The sequence below is a fragment of the Hetaerina americana genome, unplaced genomic scaffold (genome assembly GCF_022747635.1).
Source record: "Hetaerina americana unplaced genomic scaffold, ioHetAmer1.1.p SCAF_4, whole genome shotgun sequence".
NCBI lineage: Eukaryota > Metazoa > Arthropoda > Insecta > Odonata > Calopterygidae > Hetaerina > Hetaerina americana.
Genome location: NW_027286985.1, coordinates 79,101,076 through 79,124,562, shown reverse-complemented (window position 1 = coordinate 79,124,562; position 23,487 = coordinate 79,101,076). Strand labels below are relative to the sequence as shown.

Below are 23,487 nucleotides of genomic sequence, written 5' to 3'. Positions count from 1 at the left end.
GGTTTACCATATACCTTGCCTTGACTCCCACCTGATCGTTTTCAATCGAGAACTTTTGTCAGTGAACGTATTTTTTGTTTTTGCGTTAATTTTTAAAATATAAATACTAATTATGAAAATGATTCCGTTGACCAAAAAACTGCAGACTACTCTCAATGTCCCTAACATTGACTGAAAAAAACGGGGAAAATGATCCTTAAATTTCCATCTTCTCAATGAGCAACTGTTGAGTCCCAATTACTTTGATATCGTACATATATCACCAAACGGTCATATCAGAGATAAGTAAATGGTTCTCAGAGGCAAAAACAACCCTATAAGATCATGGATGAATATGGTCGACGAAAATCGAGAGAAAAGGAATATTTAAAGTCCCAGAGATAAAATTACGCCTTGGGAAAGTGATGTGATATGTGAGAAAATTTTGCAGAAATATGGCAGCTTGGCAGCAATATTTTATCTGGATGGTAGTCCAATGTGGTTATTGGCGTTGATATGACTCGTATGGATAAATAAAATGTTGACAGAGTGTGGCTTTCTCGTTTATAGTCAACATCAACCTTGTATGACGTGTCTGCTTTGAAAGCGAACAAGGTAAATAATCTCTTTGAATGTGTAGGGTTAAAGTGTGAAAAGGGAATCATCAAAGTTAAAAATTCACTATCACAGTTGAAGAAAACATTTGTTTTAATTTTTTTATGAAATTGAATATTAAAAATGGAGATCATTGCATTTTAATTTTAATTTCATATAATTTGATAGTTTTACTCTATAATTATATACTTCCTGGAAGCAGAATTTCATGGTGATCAGATAAAAAGTTGGGTTGATAATGACTAAGTGTCACACAGGATTCATCGGACGTGAAATGTGGAGGGATAAACGCTTAAATTTATTTAAAATTAATCCAAACCGCAAACTTGGTTAATCTGAATGTCAACATCAATGAAATTTGAATGAATTAATTTCCCTATTAAATTATATTAGTGGAAAACTCGTGACTTCCAATTAATTGATACTGCGTGCATTTTCGGAGTTGTTAATGGCGGTCCCCTCACACCTCGGGGAACTGATGGCGTAAGTGTTGGTACAAAAATATGAGCTTATATTTTTCAAACGACCAAAACTTTAATCTAAAAGAAAACTCTGAATTTCAGCATATAAATAATAAAAATATATGACTGATTTCGTCAAATCGTACGCTAATTAAAGCGCCTGATTGTGTTAACGAACAATTTTAATAGTAGCCGTAACAACTCATAGTGTGAATTGATTTAATGTTTTTTAATTGTTACAATATTGGTTTTGGCCTAGGTAAATCGGGGTACTTATTTGTATAAAAATAAAAGAAGTCATTATTTTGACATTCCGATTGGTAATCGACTAACTGTGATTATTGCTAATGACAATATTTTCCTCGTCATACTATGCTTTTATCTGCATGCATATTGATGTAAACGTGCAATGGCATATATAACTTATAGGCTAAATATAACAGTCATCATCAAATCCTACTAATAAAAATTTTGTAAACATATTTGCCAAGATTTATCAATTTTACTTTTCTCTCAATTGAAGTAAGGCATCAAAGCATTCTTCCGTTAACTACAATTCTAATAGATAAAACGTTCAATATTACGCAAATAAGAAATGAAAAGTCTGTTTGATATGATATTAACTTTTGCGTTGCTAAAACATTTATTCTGTCTGCTCACTTAAACTATATTTAATCTGGATGCATTTGATGATATAAGTTGATTATTGGCGTTGATATCACTCGTAAGGATAAATAAAGTGAAGCAGTGAACTTCTTTATTCAAAATACTACGAAATGGTTAAATTTTTAAAATGAATCACTTATTTATTAATTTAGCCTAGAGCCCCTTTCGGAGAAGTTTATTTTAATTTGCGATAACTCTTATGGACCTTTTCTATATTGTTTCAAATGTGTCGTTTACTATATCTTATAACAAATTTCCCCAAATTAAATTTAAACAGAAAAAAGGTCTCAAATCTCAAGTTCTTGCAGTTTGTTGTGCCAATATTTATTAAATTAATGAATAATGTCAAAATAAAACTTTGTAAATCCAGATGAAAAATAAGGTTTTATTTAATTCTACAAATTTACGCCTGAACGGTTAATTACATCAATAGATATTCTCTTATATCATGACTGCCTCTTTAGAGAGGAGTAGTTGTATATTTAACAGATTATTTGAGGATAAAATTATATTGGCGGCTAGTGTTCTGACTACATACGAGTAAACAGATAAAGCATTCAAACCCGGCTGCGAGGTAGTCTTAATTGTCATTCCGGCCCCTACTTTTGTCCCTTTCAGCGAGGACATTCATTTTAATCTTTTCTCCTTCAAAATTAAATTGTTTATCCCTCATTACCTTTTGGTAAGTAGTTGAAAATTACCATTTACCCTCAACGTTTTTTCTTCTCCCAGCTTCTTTATTTCCAAAAAAATCCTTTCTTCTGTCAACTTTCCAGGCTACCTGCAATGTCAAAATTTCTTCAATTGACAATAATGACGGGACAGACAAATAGAAAAAGTACTCACCATGAGTATACATTAATAATAGGTTTTTAAATAAAATGCTGGCAACTTGAAAAACAATTACAATAAAAAATAACTCTTTCGGAATTCGTGTTTTAAATTTCCATGTTCTTTCCCATATCCTAAATATTTTACCAATTAGACTAACAATTTTGCCAATTATTCATATTCATGCATGATTTCACGTATATTTCGTTCATACTTGATCCAAGAATTTTATTTTATTTCGCAATACACAAATTATATTGAGTGGTAAGTATTGCACTTTAACTATTAAATAAATCATAGGGCACGCCCTATAGCTAAGAGTTGATATCCATTTATCCTGTTTTTTCCAAAATTGTACAATTTGCAAAGATAAGGGATTTTTACTCCTTTAACTCTGACTCTAAATTCAACTTCATCGGCAGAAGTCCACCTATAATCAATCAAGCAATTCTCTATTTCGTCTTGATAATTCTACCCCGTCCTAATTCCACATAATTTGTCCTATGCATATGCCTCATAGTGAAATTCATTACTACTATGTCCCTAACGAACCCATTGTGCTCAGTACATCTACAGTATCTTTGCCGTCAAGTTCTTAGTTTGGTTTTCTCATAGCTGACTTAGCAGCACGAGTAAATTATATTGTGAATTGAAATATGAGGACCCATGCAGCGTTATTAATTGTGAGATGGAATACAATGATGGGGACGATGATGAAGGCGTGGATAAAGGCTTATTTTTTCCATGAAGCCATCGGAGCGTGGAAGGACGAACTTAATGAAGAAGCGCAGTCCATCATTTTGAATGCACCCTCTTTCGTGTGCGACTGGATGAAACGCAGAAAACCAACACAAGCACCCACAAATTTGTCTCTTGATTCAAAATAGGGAGAGGAAGGAACACCTGCGACAGAAAGAGGGACCCAAATAAAAGCGGAATGCACTCCTCTCGTCCTCTCAGTCAAGTTTTAATCTCGCGTTTTGTGCAACAAGGTGCTTGGGAACGAGACTAGTTGTGCCCAGGACCTCAACGGTGAGTTGCATTCTGGACAGGATCAGGAATGCAGGTGTTGAGGGGAGAAAAAAAAATTATTCGCGTCCCTGGATGACGGTCGTAGAATGACGCAAATTTCTGGCCGGGTTCTTCCCTCTCTCTTCTCCTTTCCAACTCTCGCGCACACGACTATTCAGTACAACCTGGGAAGTTGGATTTGCAGAAGAGATAAAAACTTTCCGTAGAGATAGTGTGTCGAGAGAGAGAGATGGGGAGGGGTGTGGACTTCGTCAGGATGGGGGTAAAGGAGCATTTATTGGAGGGATGGAAGTGGGGTTAGGAGAAGATGGAGAGGAGGAGGTGGATGATGCTTTCCATACTGGGGCAGTAATGTGACGTGAAATTAACGTAGATAAATACATTTAACGTGAAATTTAACGTAGAAGAGCATTAATGCCATTGCAAGTTACCACAAAAGCAAAATGAAATGATATCGAAAAGCGTATATTTTCACGCGGCGGTTATATTAATGCACTCTATAATGATCACTTTAAAGTCCTTTACAGCATAAATTAAGCAATAAACTAATAGTTTCGTATTTTTTTACAGATAAGCATAAAGAGATTAAATACCCATTTCATTCGACCATTAAAGTTGACGATGCGGACCAATGAGAATTATTTGAATGCTCAAATGTGCATATAGTTAACTTACAGCAAATAGCAATAAGAATTACGAGACAATTCAAACTTATTGCATGGTAAATTATTTATTGGTTAGTGAGATATTTTACGCACTTTGTGGGTTGAATTTTAAAGGGAAAGTGGATCATATGTCCGTAACTATTTTAAAATATTGGTGAAAAACATGCATATTTAACCACTTAATGGCAGGCATACATAATGAAAAACTATTGCATAAATTATTCCTCAGCCACACTAATCCTTAGTTGACACCTCGTTTTGGGGACTTGTCAAAACGGTGTATCGTTAAAGATATTTAATCGTTGTAGGATTGAAACTTCGAAAGCCATTCATTGCAATTTTGCGTTAAAGGAAAGGTCAATAAACTTTGAATCACTGGTTGTTCAGCCGCAACAAATCTGAAAAATTTAAATTTTTGCTCAAGAATGAGTCTGAATGCTTAGAAAATAAGAGATGTAAAATCTTCTAAAAAGTAAAAAGGGCAGAAATATTATTGGTAGCAACTCAAACAGATCTAGTGTGTGATTCATATCTCATAATGAGAACCACTTACTCCGCTACAGTATTGGCGAGGAGAGTAACTATTGGAATTTAATTGTACTGAATCGATGCAAGTACACAAACGTACCTAGGAATCTAATCAAGGTTGAGGCTTTTGAAAAGGAATGATGTCGTCTGTGACTTTTAAACAAATTAAGAGTATCAGAGCAAGGAATCAATTGGCCCATTGCTATACCAATCTTGAATACCCTCGTTAAGCGTCCACTGGCGTACGTATACAAAAAAGTAGAGTACATTTCATGTATTCCTCCGCGATAAAATTAGTAACATGCGTTAGTGTAACTACTCGATGACTGTATTTTGCATAGGAGTGATGGGAGGAAGAGGTCGGTAGGAGTACTCTGGGGCATCACTTAGCTCCCTTTGTGACTGAAGGTCAAGTGTTTCAAAGGCACTGTTGGAAGCTTAGCCGGAGGGCTACTTTAGAAAAGTCTGGGCTTCCTTCCCAATGAGGAAAATTGAAGAAGGATGAGATGGTGGAGAGATATTCCCAACCGCTTCATAGAATTTAATTCCCACTTCTAAGAGGAAGAGGCTGAGAACTGCTAAACCCTTTAATATCAGTTAGTGATTTTTTCCTGAGAAGCAAAGCTAATACACTTTTGATCGGTCTCGACCTAGTTTACCAAAGCTTTCGGTTGCACATTTCCTTTGATGTGAGAAATATTTGGTGAAACGATGAATATTTTAGGTGAACATAATTTTTTTGAGAACGGATATAACCTTTATTAAACATAGGAGGAACCGTATTAGACACTCAAAGACGGAAAACATTTTAAATCTAGAATCTATTTATTGTTTTTTACCAGTATTTTTATGTGCATTCAGGTATTAAGGTAATGATTATGATAATGCGATTTTCAATTATGAAACATATTAAATCCAATTGCAAATAATTTTTAAGATGTACATGCATAATTTCTGTAAAATGATAAAATGTCGGGCTTAGTCCTAGTGAACTCTATCATCACCTACCAAACCGACCTTCGGGTTGATTATTGAGAGCATGGTTATTATATATATATATATATATATATATATATATATACACACACACACACACGCATAAATTCTGAGGCGCATCCGTGACCTTTATTTTTCCATGTGCACGATTATTAACTGCAGATCTTCATCATCAAAATGTAAAAAAAGATCTCGATTATTTATTAATATAATATATTCCTATTAAAATAGCTATGTGGTTTTAAGCGAAGTCATTACGCTCATGTTCCAAACTCGTACAAATTACCTCCCTTATTTCTTATGTTTGACGTCCATATATTACCCAAAAATTTAAAATATCGATCTCATCATAATTGCATGATATTGATCGCTTCAATTGCTAATCACAAAATAATATCATGTCATCATTTCATATAAACGTGGTTACACCCTCACCATAAGGACGCCGTGGAACGCTTACGGAAATTAGCCTCGACGGAGACTAGGCAGGAACAAAATGGGAAACCCGGAAGAGGCTATTTGGCATTTAATTTCCCTAAGTTTCGTGTGAAGCTATAATTAGTTTTAAGGGCATTGCTTCCATCCTCTTCTTCTTCTCCCTTTACATCCTCTTGTCATTTTACACCCGTCCACCTCTTACTGCCCTCCTTAAGCCATTTTTACCACAATCCAATTTTTTAAATCTCTTCTCGTTTTCAGTACTTAACGACACCGCCGTTAATTAAATTATCATCTGTCTCCTTCTGAACTAGGGTCAAAAATTTATCTTTAACTGTTTTAACATGTTCTCTTCTCATATTAAACAACTCGCCACTGTCCGTCATTTTTTCAGTTAACTTCGGTTAAAATATATAATGAGAAACCATTCATCGGCTGTGGCGGAGAAACTAATTCAATTAAGGATATACTATCGATCATGAGTCTTTTTAAGTATTTCTTAAATTTTGGACGGTCTGCGAACATATTTATACTCATAATGGGGCTTCTGAAATGAAATTGCACTTCGTTAATTCCTTTTACACTGAATTTCAGTTACCCTTACTTTCTATCCCCAATCATATCATATCCAATATATGTTGTATTCCTCCACTTTTTTGCTCACCTAATATCTTCATCCGTTCTGAAGGTATTAGGTGAGGCTGAAAGTATACAAAGGAGAATTTACTCGAACTTGAAATAAATTTAATTTTGAGAAGACTAATTAATTCTTGTTGTGCCCTCACAAATAGATGTCCGCGATTAAGGCTTTTGGTTCTTCTTTCATCACCGTTTTAATTAGCTCGTAGGACGTAACGGCGGTCATAAGTCTAATGATTAAAAAAATCAATCTATTAGTCACTTTTGATTATTTCATTAGTATTTTATTAAGTTATTAGAGTGTCAATAAGTATTCCAGATGGGCTTTTTTTAAGATTACTGCAGATCCTCTAATAAAGTACTCATGATAGTGTATCTTGCTCAATTAAATTAAGATTAACGTATTATTAAAGTATGCGCTCTAAAATGAATGTATTAACCTTGTCAGTTTAATCTGATTTTTCATCAAGTCGGTCTTTTATGAAAATATGTCACTCCAAAATTATGTTCATTACCTTGGACGAATTAATAATATTTTTAAAGAACCTAATAATTACCGTAAAGGGGATGAAGATTCAGGCCAGTTATAACAATAGTATTAAAAGATAATTCCATAATGAAAGAATATATTTTTTTTTCAAATGCATTTTGTTCAAAACAAACTTTGGACAGATTAATGTGGTATTTTTGTAACTAAATAATATGTTCCAAGCTAACGGAAGTATTTAAAATAGATTATAGCAAGAATGAAAATTGTTACGGGAATTTATATTTACATTTATGCGAATTGCATTTTTAAATGAGATTAAAGAAAATATTTCATATTTGTTGAGGTATATCATTTGCCGTTGAAGAACTAATTTTTTTAGGGTTTCACTAACGTAAAGGTATATAATTTATTACTTTTTCCCTTTAAAAGACCGTGGTTGGCTGTTTTTCGGTATTTGATAAATAAATTAATTTCATCATCATTAAATACATACGTAGATGTATTCACAATTGTTAGGCACAATTCTTGTAATAATAGAAGACATGTTTTTATGCTTACAACTTGTGCTTCAATAAAGGTGCTACTTTCATTGCATATTTGAAATGTTAGTATGTTATTTGATCATTAATGTTCTAAAATCTAAATATTAGTGCATTAACAGGCATAGCTCAAAGTGACATAAAATAATATAATTAAATTCGATTATTGGAGAATAATAGAACGAAAATCAAGGCAGCGATTCACTTTGAACAAGCCGCCGCTAACAAACTGCCCGCCGCGGAACATCCTGGAACACCGATGGCCACCCAAGGACAAGGTCTCTTTTCGTCGGTCCGATCTATTATAAGACACAACTCAGATGAACGCCTCCTATCGGATGTCGTCAAACTCGATTTGGCGGTCGCACAGTCCGTTGTGTTGAAGGTGTGGTAGGGTTGTGAGGGAGGATGAGGAGGGGAGAGACAGGGTGTCGGACGACAAGCAGTGCACGCCGGTATGCATCCGCTTACAAGGACGAGGGAGTGAGTGAGAAGGAGAGAGAGGAAAAGAGGGTGAGAATGGAATGACATCGAGGGGAGGAGTCCAAGGAGGAGTCATTTGATGGCGTTACCAGCCACATCTTCAGGAATTTTAGAACAGACAAAAAAAATCATGTCGCATAGAACATCTGGTCAATGCCAACTAAAAATCCATTGGAAGGTTTAGTTTGTAGAATTGCATGCAGGAAGGTATTTGAAGAGCTTACAGGTATTTTAGACAAAAGTTGACAACTCATTTTAAGGGGAGGAAGAGGACAACATATGTTGAAATAGGAAATCAAGTGGGAAATTGTTTATCAGTAATACTTTAAAAAAAATATTTTTTCAATTTTTAAGGAAGCCTGAATATAAATACTATCCATGAAGAGAAATGCTTCAGCAAAGAAGCAAATAACCAACCGATGATCCTCAGAAATTATTCTCATGAATTTTAATTTCATATACAAACCACTCTTCAGTTCTACACAGAGGGTATTAAGACCGTGGGTGATTTTACGAAATATTGTTAATTAATTATTTGACCTTTGAGGAAAGTTCATGTTAGATTATTTTTAGCATATCATGGTTATTGCTAAATGGCTTTAGAAATATTTCGCGCAAGATAATATGTTCTATTATGCAGTAAAACTGTACTATTTGCTCTTTACGAGAGTCAAATGGTAAACAGGATTTTCTTACTAGTCTTCAAGTACGTAGTAACCTGGAAATGGAAAGTTAAACAACGATCTTCATTGAAATGGAAATTGACTTTGAATGTATAGGCATGGCATAAAAACTTCACTTCTGGTAAAAGACCATGACCAATTGATTTTACATCAAAAAATGTTTCTATAATAACACATGACTTATGAAAAATATCAAAAGGAAAATATCTCCTTTTACTCTTTGTTACTTATATCAGCCCCTGTGATGCGAGATTTTTATCCGCGGTATCAATCGGTTTCTTAAAGACCTTACTTTGATCTTCATGCATCAAGTAGCTCTAATTCAATAAATCCAGAGATCATGTTATTTTTTCTCTATTTTTAAGAATCTCTATTCTTTTAAATGCGCATTATTTTCAAGTAAAATTCTTTATTTCCAAGTTCTTGAGGCGTATTCTTAAAATTTTCTAAATAGTCGATTAGGAACTCTCATATTACTTATTCGAATTGATCCCAAGCTCTATACTTGATTTTTTCAACCACAAGTACATGAACAACATACATATACCATCACGGTAAACTTTCAGTAATTCCTTTCGGATTTTCAATCTTGGTGGCCATATAAAAAATGTTAACTCTCTTATCTTCGGTTCGTAATCCGTTTTTAAGTAAATTTAGAGTATAATTATAAAATTTTATAATTCTAGAACCAAAAATAAAGTCCTGCGAAATACAGTTATATGACTTATTATGCTTTGAATAGTCGATTTTCTGTTATAGCAGAACATGAATCAGCATACTGCACATTTGTTTGCATTATTAAAACCCCTTTGGAATAGTTTTGCCCTCTCACTGAGGTTACTTGTTCTCTCTCGGCAGTTCTTAACCACCTTCTATTAGCTATTGGCTATTCCTCTATTATATTTCTAATCACATGAATGGGCTGTGCACACATTAGAGTGTTCAGCGTGGTTTATGTATATTTTGGATCATTAAAATTACCTGTCATTTACCAATTTTCATGCTTGTATTTAATTACTTTTTCTGAATGTTAAAACACAATCAGGCGGTCTAAGTCACATGAACTGTAGTGTATTCCTTTCTAGGAAGTTTGTTAGTACCTGGACCCTGAATCGAACCCATAATTTCTCCCGTACCGCAGCCGGGCTCAGAGCAGAGCACCACTGGGCCCCGCCCCTATGATGGCTGACGCCCACGGAGCATTTGTGCGCTGCGGATTGCGGACAAATGAGGGGTAAAGTATCTCATGGCGCGGAGGCGTGAATCTAGCTGGCGCCCGGTGTGACAACAGGCGGCGAACGTGTGTGTGTTTTTGGACATTGGCCACACAAGAGGCGCACGAACGAGAGACGCCTATGGAGGGAGGAGATGGGAGACACCCTCCACGGGCACCCTCTCCCGTCTGCTAACCGCCAGGCACTCAAAACTCTTCCGCGCAGTATACTTAGCTATTCGGCTGCAAGCGTGTGCTACAAAGGAATGCTCGCCTTTCACGAACCCTACACTACTCACTCTGCAATTCCCTCCCTCCTCTTACCAGCTCCTTTCTCTCTCTCTTTCTCTTTCCTTTTCTCTTTCCATCTCTTTGTCCCTCTCCCTCTCTCACTAAGTCTCCTGTTTTACCCCTCCTTCTCTCTCTACCTCTCTCTCATGCCCTTTCCCATTACCGCTGAGTGACTGTACATGTTTCATTTTACACCAGGTAGATTTGCTATCGTTCGCGTTTTTAACATTTCCTTCATGGTTTCGTGGGTTGCAAGTTTATAAGCAGAAACTAGGATTACCATGAGGGGATGTGATAAACGTATCTACTCCAAAATTGTAATAATTTATTTTTCCCATGAAAAAAGTATTCCTAATTCCCTCAGTAGAAAATATTTCCTTAGTAATACTTACCTAATTCGCGCAATTCTTCCAGTTATTTCTAAATGTAAAAACACATATCAGATATTTAAAATCGTTACTTTTAGAAACTGTGTCTTATCGTATAGTTTTATTTTAAATACAGTTAATCATCACACAAATTAAGTGAATATAATTGAAGATCGAATTTGATTTAATGCAGAGCAGAAGTATAATTAAAGAAAACACCAAATTAGTAGCTTGAAAATATAATATCTTTGGTCTTTCCACCTTTATTTTCTAACGGAAATTTAACATATAAAGGTACTAATTGTGATTCAAATTTTAATTAAATGTTTGTGATCTAATCGTAAAGTACAATCTCGTTACATATTCACCACATCACCGATTTGTAGGTCTAAACCAAAAATTACATAAGTTGACTTCTTCACATAATGTTTTACCTAGGTGTTCAAACTTTTTTCCACCGTAGATAAAGTTCTCCAATCATTTATTAAGAATTCTGCAGTCCAGTGTAATTTGATTGATGATAAACTAAGATTATGCAAATCAAGGAATGAATACAATATACGATAACATTATTGTTAAACTATTCAGTACTCCGTTTAGGGTAAAAACCGCAAAATATGAAATAGCATGCGTGAGAACTATCAGCAGAGGAGATTGGCCTTAAATGTATGCATCAAAAAGCATAAAACACTGCATTCAAATAAATTAAAAAGAAAAAGCAAGGACGATAACTACGATACCAGTTGGAAAACTCAATTATTCTGAAATACTCAAGTAACCGTAAATAGAATATCAACAAATTTTCTTGGATTCGGCCAAGGACAAATTTGTAAATTCCGTCGTGGTTAGTTTTAATCGCAGAATTTCTTAAGACTCAGAAACCGGAGAAAGACTTCCCCCACGAGGGCCTTCAAAGAAGTGGGTCAGAGTGAAACTAACGACTAATAAAAAGAACCCTCTCCCCTTTTCTCTAAATTCTTCTTCTTTTCTCTCTATCTCTCTCCTCTTTCAGGAGAGTGCTTAGAAGATGGGCAAAAATTCGTCACTCTTAGAATACTGGACGATAAGGGGTTTGCGTTAACCTCATGATGAAAACGCGTCGGATCAAGGTCTTATTTAGAATCAGGGATGAGTGTCGTGGGTGGAGGACAAGCAGTGGGGAACGTAAGGAAGTTATTAGAGGCTATTTGCCAGGGAGACGATGAGGCAATTGTGGAAAATAAAAAACCTCATAGTTCATACCTGGATGACGTAATTAGCTCGTGGTCTAAAGAGAATATTAATACACAAAATGATGTGGCTTTTTGTTCCCTACTTTTGTGTATTAATATTTAACAAAATGGGGAAGTTATGAGTTTAAATTTTGAATTTTTTTACAAGTTGCTTTAAGTACTATTTTCTACACACTTGAAGAAACCTTCTGCCCTTAACGTAAACAGTAATCAAAGTCTTCCAGAGAAATATATTTGGATCAATATCAGTTATAGTACAACCGTATGAGCGAATTGAATTACAGCTGGAGCATGCGGTTAACGTAGAGACGAAAATGTTGCGAATATCCAAAGTTAAGTTGAAATAAATAAAAATATATTCATTGAAAAATTTATAACCGATCAAATATATTAATAAGTACAAACCAAACTTAGGCATAGATTTATTGGGAGTTAAATGGGAGACGCTACATTTCTTTCTTTTCTCAGTGCAAAGGCTGTTTTCAATTTGTCGACATTAGATGAAGCTCTTAAAACTTATACGCTCTCATATCATCGTACCTGACGGAATAAGGGTAAAGTAACATGACACTGAAAAACGCCTGCCGGAGGCCGGAAAAGGAAGGAAAGATATCCTTGAAAAAGTCAGTCCCCCGGGGGTACTGGAAGGGACTGAAGAGATTTAGATTAGCGGGTCTTCTTTGAGAGGCGCAGTCCCTGAGGAAACAATGAATGACGATTTTTAAAGGACGGCGAAGCGTGTTGCCTTAAACGAGATGAAGAGAGCGGACGCGAGGCTGCAGGCGACGGGCCATAGTTAGGGAGAGAGCGCGTGGGCGAGGGCTTCTTTGGGACTGAGGAAGTGGGTGTGAGAGAAAGGATAAGATGGGGGAGTTCAGGAGCGTAAAAAGAGGAGAAGGTCCGCAGGTCCGACAACAGATTGGTGTGAGACACGGAGAAGATGTGTGACGCGTGAGGAAAGTTTACGCCAGTCCCGCGGAAACGTTTCATCTTCCCCCCCTTTTTCTCTGCTCCCACGCCCCAGCCGTTTGCGCTTTGGGCGTCACTTCCCGACCTCTCTCACGCTCTGCGCGTAAACTGACGGGCCCCATCTTGAATTCCAGATGAATTCCCCAGCACCCTACCCTCTCTTCTACGAAAGAAGAGATGCAGTGAAATATACACACTCTTTTTCTGAGGGGTAAGATGTATTTATAGCGATACGTGGTTTGTGCAATTTGCCGGTTCCAGCCATAAACGGTTCAGGAGTGGTGGCTTTCAGGAGGTCGCGTAGAGTGCATCGGTTATCTCCAAAGTTAAATATCAATGTGTCTCCTCTATGTTCCCTGGGATTTATGCTAAGCAATCCCAATGATTGTTCTTCATATTCATGATCCATAGGAATGGTATTAAAATATTCTGCGGAGTTACTTGCCGTAGCGTAGAATGCATCGGTTATCTCCAAAGTTAAATATCAATGTGTCTCCTCTATGTCCCCTGGGATTTATGCTAAGCAATCCCAATGATTGTTCTTCATATTCATGATCCATAGGAACGGTATTAAAATATTCTGCGGAGTTACTTGCCATAAGATTAACGTTGAACGCACCGAGTTACAGAGAACAGTCTGTAACTTATGATAAACCTATTGCCAAATTTGTAAGCAGGCATTTTTGTGTTGCTTTATGAAGTTATTTTGTTTGCATAGTCTTTATGGAGGATAAAATGAATATACAGAACTACGTATCACATTTTAAGACTTGGAAGGCAAACGAACTCCTGTAAATGAACGAAATAAAATGTTGGAAAGCAATATCGCCAAGAAGGATATAGAAGCTTGTTGAAATCATTGCATGTTTTCTATGTGTTCAATCAGGCCTCTCATTTCTGCAATTCCTCAATTAATGTTTACAAATTGATCTTCTAAATGGGGGCCACAAGTAAAACACAAGTTACAGGAGTGAATATTTTTAATAAAAATAAAGCGTTGTAATTCAAATATATTTTATTCTTCACCTTTTAAAATGTGCAATATTTTATTTTTCTCAACTTTCAATTCTACTAGTTGTAAGGCAATTATGATATCATGGAAGCAGAGCAGAATGGCCACCTTCGGTTTTTAAGAAAGATAAAAGGGTAATGTTACTACTAATTTATTCTTTAGTGAAACATATCCAAGCAGCAACTGTAACCCTTCATTGATAAATCTAAATTTTCCAATGATCCTCCCAAAAGGGAAACCTCATGGTAAAAAATCATACTAATAGTGTAACTTTTTTCTGAAGATCTTTCTTGACTTCAATAAAAACAAACCAAGCGCTTTTTGTATAGAAATCATCTAATATTTTTCGTGGAAACAGTATTCTTTCACCTACTAATAACCGTCAAAAATAGCATACGTCTGTAAAATAAGAGACAGTTAATATTATACCACCGTACAATTCAAATTTCTTATGTTAAGGTAGAAGCACATTCTGAAAGAGCAGTAACCATTTAGGTTTCTCCTCACACCTGGGTATTTTATTTTCTATAACCAACTACACTGTTGATTAACATTAACAGAACTCAAAATCCGCGCAGCACATTGAATGAGAATGACTCACACTTTCATAATCTTGTTCACAACTGTAGGGCTTCTGCACATAATTGAAGATTTTAGACACTAAAATAGAGATATTGTCAATGAAATGGAAAATAATCAACTGGTATAGAATGATTTTGCTAACACCGTATTTAATTTAATAAAATTGACGTTATTTCGTAGCCAAAGCAAAAGAATCCGGCAGAAGCTGTCATCTCTTAAGATAAATCAAAGGAGATTATCAGGAAGAGTCGAAATGATATTTTATCATGAAGAGATAGAAGTACGATATTTTATAAACACCATTTTTCATTTTATATTTAAGGGTTTTTCAATTATTTTTAGCATGTTATAGTTTTTTATCTGTTTCAGTCAGTAATATAACTCTACAATCACCAAACATTCCATTTCCAATTGCTCAGTTAGAGAAATATACAGCATTACTAAATTGTTGGCTGCGTTAAAATTCGCCCGGGTTTTTATTATAAAATAAAAAATGCAAATCATTTTGCCCTCCCGTTTAATAGAAAAGGAAAAGCCATTGAAGGGAATGAGAATATTAATTGAAATCAATAAAGTCGGTTTGGGTAAAAAAGTGCCCCAAAGTACAGACAGCTCTTTTGTCTCCGGTACGAATTTCGTATCGCGAAAAAACTTTTATTTCGATCCAGTCTAATGAGCGAATAGTCCCCTCCATCGCCCTTATTGGGGCTCGGCTCGGTCTTCTTTTACATCTCTGTTTCGCCCTTCCCTGCTAGTCTCGCGTCCCATTTACTCCTCCCCCCGCACAGCACCCCCCACCTTCTTCCCTTTGGCTCAGTAGTGACGTGCTTTTCTCCCAATGATTTGGCCAAGTAGCCCCAATACTCCGTCCCGTTTGGTACCTCCTTGACCTCTCCCGTCGACTCCTCGTCTCTATTTCCTCCGCCTACCGTCGCCCTCCTGGCCTTCTTTTCCTATTTATTTCCTCTTACCGGTCCTGCCGTCCTCACTCAATGGGGTTGCTTCTCAGATCTGCACCCCCAACCGTCGCGGAGCGCAGAAATTAGGTGCGACCATCGCATAATACGGGAGATCAAATCAACTATGGTCAACTTTTTTTAAGATTGGCGGAGAAATCCGTGGAGAACCGAATTTTCATCTCAACACTTAGAGGAGTGAATTCCGAATTTGAGAGCTTCTAAACGGGGTAAAATCTTCAGATTATGACATCTTCCAACACAGTCTTGGAATGATAAGTAAATTTATATTACGGACTTAAATTCTATGCATGATACCATTTAACTTTATGATGATATTTTCTTTTTTATCTCGGTCGTAGTACAATTATTTTATTCAGTGGAAAATTAATTTTTGGTGGATTTCTATTGAAACATTTGATCATGTCTGAAGTACTTATAAGTTACATGTTCTCACGCGATTCACTTTGTGAAATTAAATTAATGTAATCACTTACTCGTATCTGCAGGCCAATTTTATATATAGCAAAAAATTCATGGTAGCTCGTGGTCGAAGAAATTTATTCAGCCACTGCCATCCTATCTTGTGTGTTTTAGATAAAATTTTAGATTATACTAAAAAATTCTAAAGAAAAGTCTACGGCCGACTGAAAACAACGAAGTTTATACTTGTATTGTTCAATGGATCATTAAAATAACGTGTTATACACCATTCAAGTGCAGTTGTGAAAACATCGCCATTGTGCGGTGAAATAATGGCCAACTCGTCGGACAGAAATTGTAAAATTGAGAAATAAATACCATGTAAAACATTTTTTAGCTCAACCATTCTGGTTCTTACAGAATAATCAAATACAATAGAAAAAATGTATGATTATATTTTCAATTTTTCTGCTCTAAATTGGTGCAATGAAAACCTAGTAAAATACCGTGATTCCAATCCAATGCTGATAATGCATGGATAATATCCATGATTTTGCACCGTCCTTAGCCTGATATAAATAAACCAAAGTTACAATTAAAATAATAGCGAGCAAGTCTCAATCTCAGGATTCCACAGCCTTCTTAAAACCAACTTTTCATCGTTTATAAAACCCAAAATGTTGGTTTAATAATTTGTTTCCTCAATCTTTGCATAGCAGGGCAAATAATAGTATTGATGTATAACAGAACTTGGAATACAACTTGCATTAAATTGCTGTGTACAAATGCCTTAACAATTTAAAGGGGTGTTTACCGGACAATATCTGCATAAATGCAATAAAGTAATCTCTGTAGCTCTTCACGTTCTCTCTAATTAAAAAGCTAATGATACTGTAGTAGCTCATAGAGAAAAAAAAGCTTATTGATTGTGCACAAAGATTCTTTTGTTACTCAGTGAATGCGGAAATTAGTAAATTGAGGAGAAGAAATGGCTGATTTCGCAAGACTACTCTGACCAGTTAAGCATGCATAGGAAAATACGATGACGAATGCAAGTATTTGGAAAGGCAGCACAGGTGTTAGCCAAAATTGGCGCAAAAAGTGATATTGGTCAAAGTCGTACTTTTTATATTTGTGGTAACAGTGAAATCTAACATTGATGTCCATCGTTATATGCATATTCCATTCAATAAGAGCTCCTTGAATCCATAGCAGCCCGCATTTCGAAGTCTTAACACTCGCAGAGCAGCCATTCCACATTACTTCCAGAGACTTTTTCGCAGCAATTTTAATATGGCTGTTAATATATTTTTCTCACCTTTTTCTGAAAGGCCAGTTCAAGGATCGGGAGAAATAGCCGCTATAGTCCAAAGGAAATGCAAGAGGAATCCATCCGATCGAAGGGGTGTAAAATTCTCATAAACCAACCCCACATCAGAATTCCAGATCTTTTTTTTTTTACTTCTTCCGAGACTGAAAGCATTCCAACCACCTGCATGAAAAGCCTAACCACCACCCACACGCTATAGGGTGCGTTTATGACAAATGGAAAGAGTTTCGTCTGGGATCGAGTTTCCCTCGCTGACACGAACCAGAGTGAGGCACCTGGAGGTCGGGTTCGTAGCACTGCAACACACCAAAGGTTGTAAAGTTGGCGCTTTGGAATAAGGGGGTTGGGGAGCAATTCCCTGGAAGTTTCTCACACATCCCTACCGCGCCCGGTGAGATATTCTTTTATTCCCCGCGAGACTTCTCCCCTTTCCGCTCTCCCACCTTCCTCAGGTCTATTATTTCGCTAGCTTTTTTCACCTCGGGATCTTTCATCTCCTTTCGCGACCGTTTCCTTCTGAGCTTTTCGTTTATTGCACTGCTCCAGCTTTTACACCTGGAAAACACCTTTCGATAATTTTTACCTTTGTTTCAGCACATCTAGCTTTTTCTCAAATGTCCCAAGGTTTTGTTCAACGTTTTCACGTTGAGTGATAGTTAAATTTCCTTTCTGAACATTATGAATTCTCTTTTCTCCTATCTACCTAAATTGAAATACGCAGATCATCCTACAGACACTACATATGCCTTGAGTAATGACTTATACACAATTAATAGATGATATACAATCTAAGTTATAAGTATAGGTAACTTATCTTTGACCTGGTTTTTATAAAAAATAAGATTTCGGCACACAAATTAGAAAGTCGACTGAATATTAGCCAGAATCGAAACAGTTTTAGATATGACATCTTTTACTACAAATATTCGATTTTTTTTAATTATCTAAAAAAACTAAACGCATTGCATGTAACAAATTCGTATTTCATGCAATAATATTCAAAACGTGGAGATAAAAGAGCTAACCACAGGAGAAATTTGGAATTCATATGCTATTCAATCTTTATCATATCGTACATCAGGAATTTAGCTATACTCATTACGTGAATTACATTAATTATTTTTAGTGGTGTGAATTAATTTGGCCAAAATATACCATGACAAAATATTAATACTGAATCACTTAGTCGAAAATCAATAAGGAATTTTCTCCCGTCACTCAAAAAAATTACATCCATTACATCAAGTGCTTACTAAAACTGAATTTCATCTGTTCCAGTCTTGCTGCCTCCGTTTTGTCTTTAATATTTTAATTATTTTATTCATTGAATGTTTAGGTATTAGGTATTCATTTTTATCTCGATTCAATTGATATCGTCTAAAAATTGCTGAAAACCGTTCACAAAATTTTGATTCAATACTGAGTTAAGGTCCTTGCAAAATTATGGCCGGTTGGCCCGTAAAAGTAGACATACCGATAGTCGAGCAATAGCAGTGGGTACGAGAAATACAAGCAGTGAATAAATATATAACTTGCAATAGAATAATTTTCAATATCCACATGACGCAACAAGTCATTTTCTATCATTCCTAGATGAAATGAAATTCATGTTTGGAGTAAAATTCTGATTCATATCTTCAGGTTATCCAAAGACTTGATTGCTTAGGAGCTTCAGAATTCTAATTGTCGAGTCACTGACTTTGATCCATCAAATTAAGGTGCCCATGTGGTAAATGTTTAGGTGAAAACTGATTGAAACCGTTGGACAGCGTTAAAATCAAATGCTTTGACTGGAGCCTCTTGTCCTATTCATGGTAATCTGTTTACACTGCCTCTCTTTACTTTTCCCCTGTGTTAATTTCTTAGAGCGTTCTGTATAATAAAAGACGTAGGTTCATTTCCGCTCTCGCAAATTGTGTGTATATATATATATATATATATATATATATATATATATATATATATATATATATATATATATATATATATGTATGTATGTATATGTATATATATCGATTGGTATTTTTTCCTCCCATCCAATTCGGCAATCCATACCAATCTATATATATATATAGATTGGTATTTTTCCTTCGATTCCTAAGAGACCCAGTTCATTTGACCGGGCACTTGATGCCTATGTTTAGCTGGACGATTAAAGTCCTACAACCTCACAGCACTTCTTAAAGAATTTCGACATTTATTCTAAAATTAGGTGAATCACTCCACATCCTCCCCCGACGTCACCATTTTTTCTGTCCCAAACCGTCTCTCTCACTATCTTATTTAAACTCTCTACACTCATAGGCTCTCTCTCCTTATCCCTCCCTCTTTCGTCCTCCTCGTCACTACACCTTTATTTAAACTTGACACATTTTTGTTTTCGGGTTTCTCATATCCTTTTTCTATTCTCGATCCAAATTCTTCCATTTTCTCTTTCATCGTCAACAAGAAAATATCCCGATGCATAGGATAGTTTCCTCACACTAGGCTTTGCCAAAATTTCGGCAGAAATAGTGAGGACTAAACTTTGCAGAAACACCCTAATATGACCTCTGGGAAATCTTTATCGTTGACGAATACTCGGTAATTTTCATAACTATCTCCTCAGAAATGTTTCCTTAGCCAAATCTACTTTTTACTCAAGTTTAATTCACCCATTTATGACCTTTTATTGTCTACAAAAAGTTATACCCACTCCGGTACTGGCTCCAAAGTATTAAATGTTATTTACTTTTGGAACACTACTATGATGCCTTCAAGGCTGATTTTGATCTTGACAGTTTTGTGTTTAGTTCTTCTGGGATCCGCCCAATAATATTAAACCAACATTATAGCGATTAAGTAGACTTGTCTTTTGCTAGTTTACTAGCGTATAGTACATTCAGTGAGTAGAAATCTTATGATTCTTGCCACATTTGATCGTTTAAGTTTATTTCCTTGAGATATGCATTTTACTGTGTTCCACCTACTCTTACCATTGGAGTGTAACATTTACAATTTTTACTAAAATTGTAACACTTGTTAATGTGTTTAAATATTCAGCAATGATAGCTTTTAAATTATTTTGCACAGCTGTTGCTTAGTTACCTAGCTATACAACGACTTAATATGTACCTCAATTCTGTGCTAGTATATTACGTTTATTTTACGATTAGTTATTGATGTTTTATGATACAAGTTTAACCAATATGGTATAGAAAGACAAACTCTAAAATCAATGCCGAATTGAAGAATTTTATTTATTTTTATTACATATTTACGTTATGGTTTTATATTTTGCAACATAAATGATGTTGTCATTTTTCCATTAACCCTTACCTTGGAAAAAATTTAATTATATGTCTTTCCGCTCACCACCTAGATACTTAAGGTGTCGCTTTCGCCACCCTATCCTCCTATCCCACCCACGCTCTTAGACTCACACTCTCTTAAGTGCCAGTCGCCCCCTCACCCCGTTCTCCGCTTCTCCTCCCCCTTTTCTCGCACACTCCTTCCTCCAACCGCATCACCACTACCATTTCCCCTCCGATTCCCTCATTCTTCCCCTCTCTTCCACTACTCCTTCCCACGGATTTTGGGGTTTCCCCACGTGCGCACGTCCCTTTCCTCCTCGTCTCCTTTCTCCCAATTTACCCCTCTGATCAGAGAGCGAGCGAGAGAAAGAGTGACTGTCTGAGATCCTGTCTGGACCCGAAACGAATCAGTGGCGGCGGGCTCTCGTTCGCCGGTCTCACACGCCCCCTACCCACGGGACGAAGAAAAAAGTGGTGGTCGCGCCGAATCTCCCGGGAAGAGTACTCAGGGAGGGAGTTTGCTTCCTTCATCTCCTTCTTATCCTTCGTCGGGAGTCAAGAATCGAATCGGAGAAACTGTGCAACGTGATCCCTTTCGCCATCGACGAGGAGTTATAGCCCCGGAGTGCAACGTGAGCGGGATTCGAGGCGAGTCGGAGTGATTCCCCGGCCGGAAGGGTCTCGGGGGACCCGAGGAGTTTGACGCTGCGGGGCGTTGCGATACCGTCCGTTGGGATAGGATATCCCCAACACTTTCGAGACGACGTTTGCTCCAGAGCATCGACATCCAACACGAACGCAAACCGAATCTGTGCAGCTGTTGCTTCTCCCGTGGATCTCTCAAAGGGAGGGAGATCTAGGAAGCTAATGAACGAATCTGCAAGAGAGTACCTTGGTAGTTTCCGCATTAACTGAAAATAATAAGGGCTATTCTGTGGTTTCGAGTAAAAAGGTAAGGGAATGATGCTGAGTATAGGCGTAGTATGTGAAAGGAGTATGGAATGTGATCTAGTGGTGAAAGGCTTCCTGATTATATCATGTTGGCATCAAATTCTTTGGTTGCATGGCTTGGTGGAAGTTCAGACAGTGGATGAAATTGGCATCGATGCAAAATTGATACAGTTACGAAACTTCCGTTTGCCTGCGCTTTGAGGCTTCCGTTTGCCTGCGCTTTGAGGCTTCCGTTTGCCTGCGCTTTTCCCTTGGAAAGAGTCAGTAAGAGGCTTACAAAAGTTTCCTGAAATTTTTGAAAGCCGCTTAGGTTTCCATGTGATTGCTCACTTCTGTTTCCAGGGAAATTTTACTGCAAAAGTCATTAGTTAATCCTCAGATGAGACTTTCTTAATTCCTTAAAGACGCGTCAGCAATAAAAGTTCAAAGCCAGAAAAGCAGTTACAAGTGATAAATGATTCAAGTAGTCTTTTTAATGAAGTGATGAAAAAAGTTGTGCCAAGTATAATTTTACAAAATAATATGAGGTTTTATGCTATATATGCTTTTTATATCGTGAAACTAAGGATGTGAAGATTAGGGCCTATTACATACTAATGATTAAAATTAGTATTACGCTGGATTGGAACTTTTTCTTCAATTTTTTCTTTCTTGTCTATTCATAAAAAAAGGACATTAGATTGGTCAGTTTTCGAGGCAATTTACGAAGAAGAAAATCAACTAGAAACCATTCGTGGTTTGAGGAAAAGTCAGTGCTAGAATCCTTGAAGAAAAATTTAATTTGGGGAGAAATCTGGAGATTGCATTGGAATGATTAATTGACAACAATCCAAAAACTGATTAAGGTATTCCCATCTCGTGATTTATGCATCGTTTTTTACGCTTACGTCTTTCAACATTCATTGCTCCCAAAGACTTTCTCTGTTGCCCTGAAGGGGCCTAAACATTTCATGCCATATCCAAAGGAATAGGTGTTTGGTTTACAGTCAACAATGCACTCAGGTGGGGACTAGACGAAGAAAAAATCCGCGAACCATAGAATTTGAATCCTAATCATCGATGCAGGAAGCCTTTATGTTACTCCCCCTCACCAACCTGATCTCCCAAATACATCCAGTTCTATAGTTTATTAGTATCCCGTTTAACCATCTGCTTACTCATTTCTGACCAGCAAGCCGGAGGCAACTGTATAGTCAAGTACACATATTTTAAAGGAAAAATTAAATAACTTTTTCAATAACATTTGCTAGTAACGCAAAAATTTTGCACCAAACTTTGCAAACCTATTTGTCATTGATTGCCTTAAAATTTTCATCTCGTTTTGGACAGCATTGGGTGCATACAAAATGTGTCTTCAAAAAGAATACATGTGGATATTTACCCTACTACCCGTGAAATCTACAACTCCATCAGAAAACACGAAACGTATTCACAAAATTCTTAAACTGGTGACCATTAGAAGGGCCTTAGATAATTCGAATTTCTGGAATAGTGTCATATTCGTGCCATGGCACGAGATTCTGAAAGAGCACAAATATTCTTTTAGATGCACAATAACAGTGACAAATATTTTATATTAGCAGCAGTGATTGATTAGACTAAGCTAAAGAATCACGACTTTATGTTGCTGTGTTATACGTTTATAGGCTTGCTTTTTCTTTTACTTTTCAGTTTAATGAGTCTCATGGCTAAATGAAATGTCGAATGTGATGTGTCATTTAAGACCAAAGACTGAACTTAAATAAACAGCGCTTATCTAAAGCTTGGAGGTTTGAATAACATTGTAAAAATATAAATGTGAAGCTGGTCTGTTATGTAACAT

At 36.4% G+C, this 23,487-nt stretch overlaps 1 protein-coding gene across 2 annotated transcripts in view; it reads left to right on the top strand.

Moving 5' to 3' along the window:
- Positions 1–23,487, top strand: part of tn (tripartite motif containing protein thin) — an 84,770-nt gene that overhangs the window by 20,059 nt on the left and 41,224 nt on the right. Inside the window, exon 1 of one of the 2 annotated variants that reach the window (XM_071589697.1) lies at positions 21,164–21,666. The exons of the other annotated variant lie outside the window; for it this stretch is intronic. The gene's annotated coding sequence lies outside the window, so the exon portion shown is untranslated. Of the gene's footprint in view, positions 1–21,163; positions 21,667–23,487 lie in introns of those variants that run through there. 2 annotated transcript variants of the gene reach the window in all.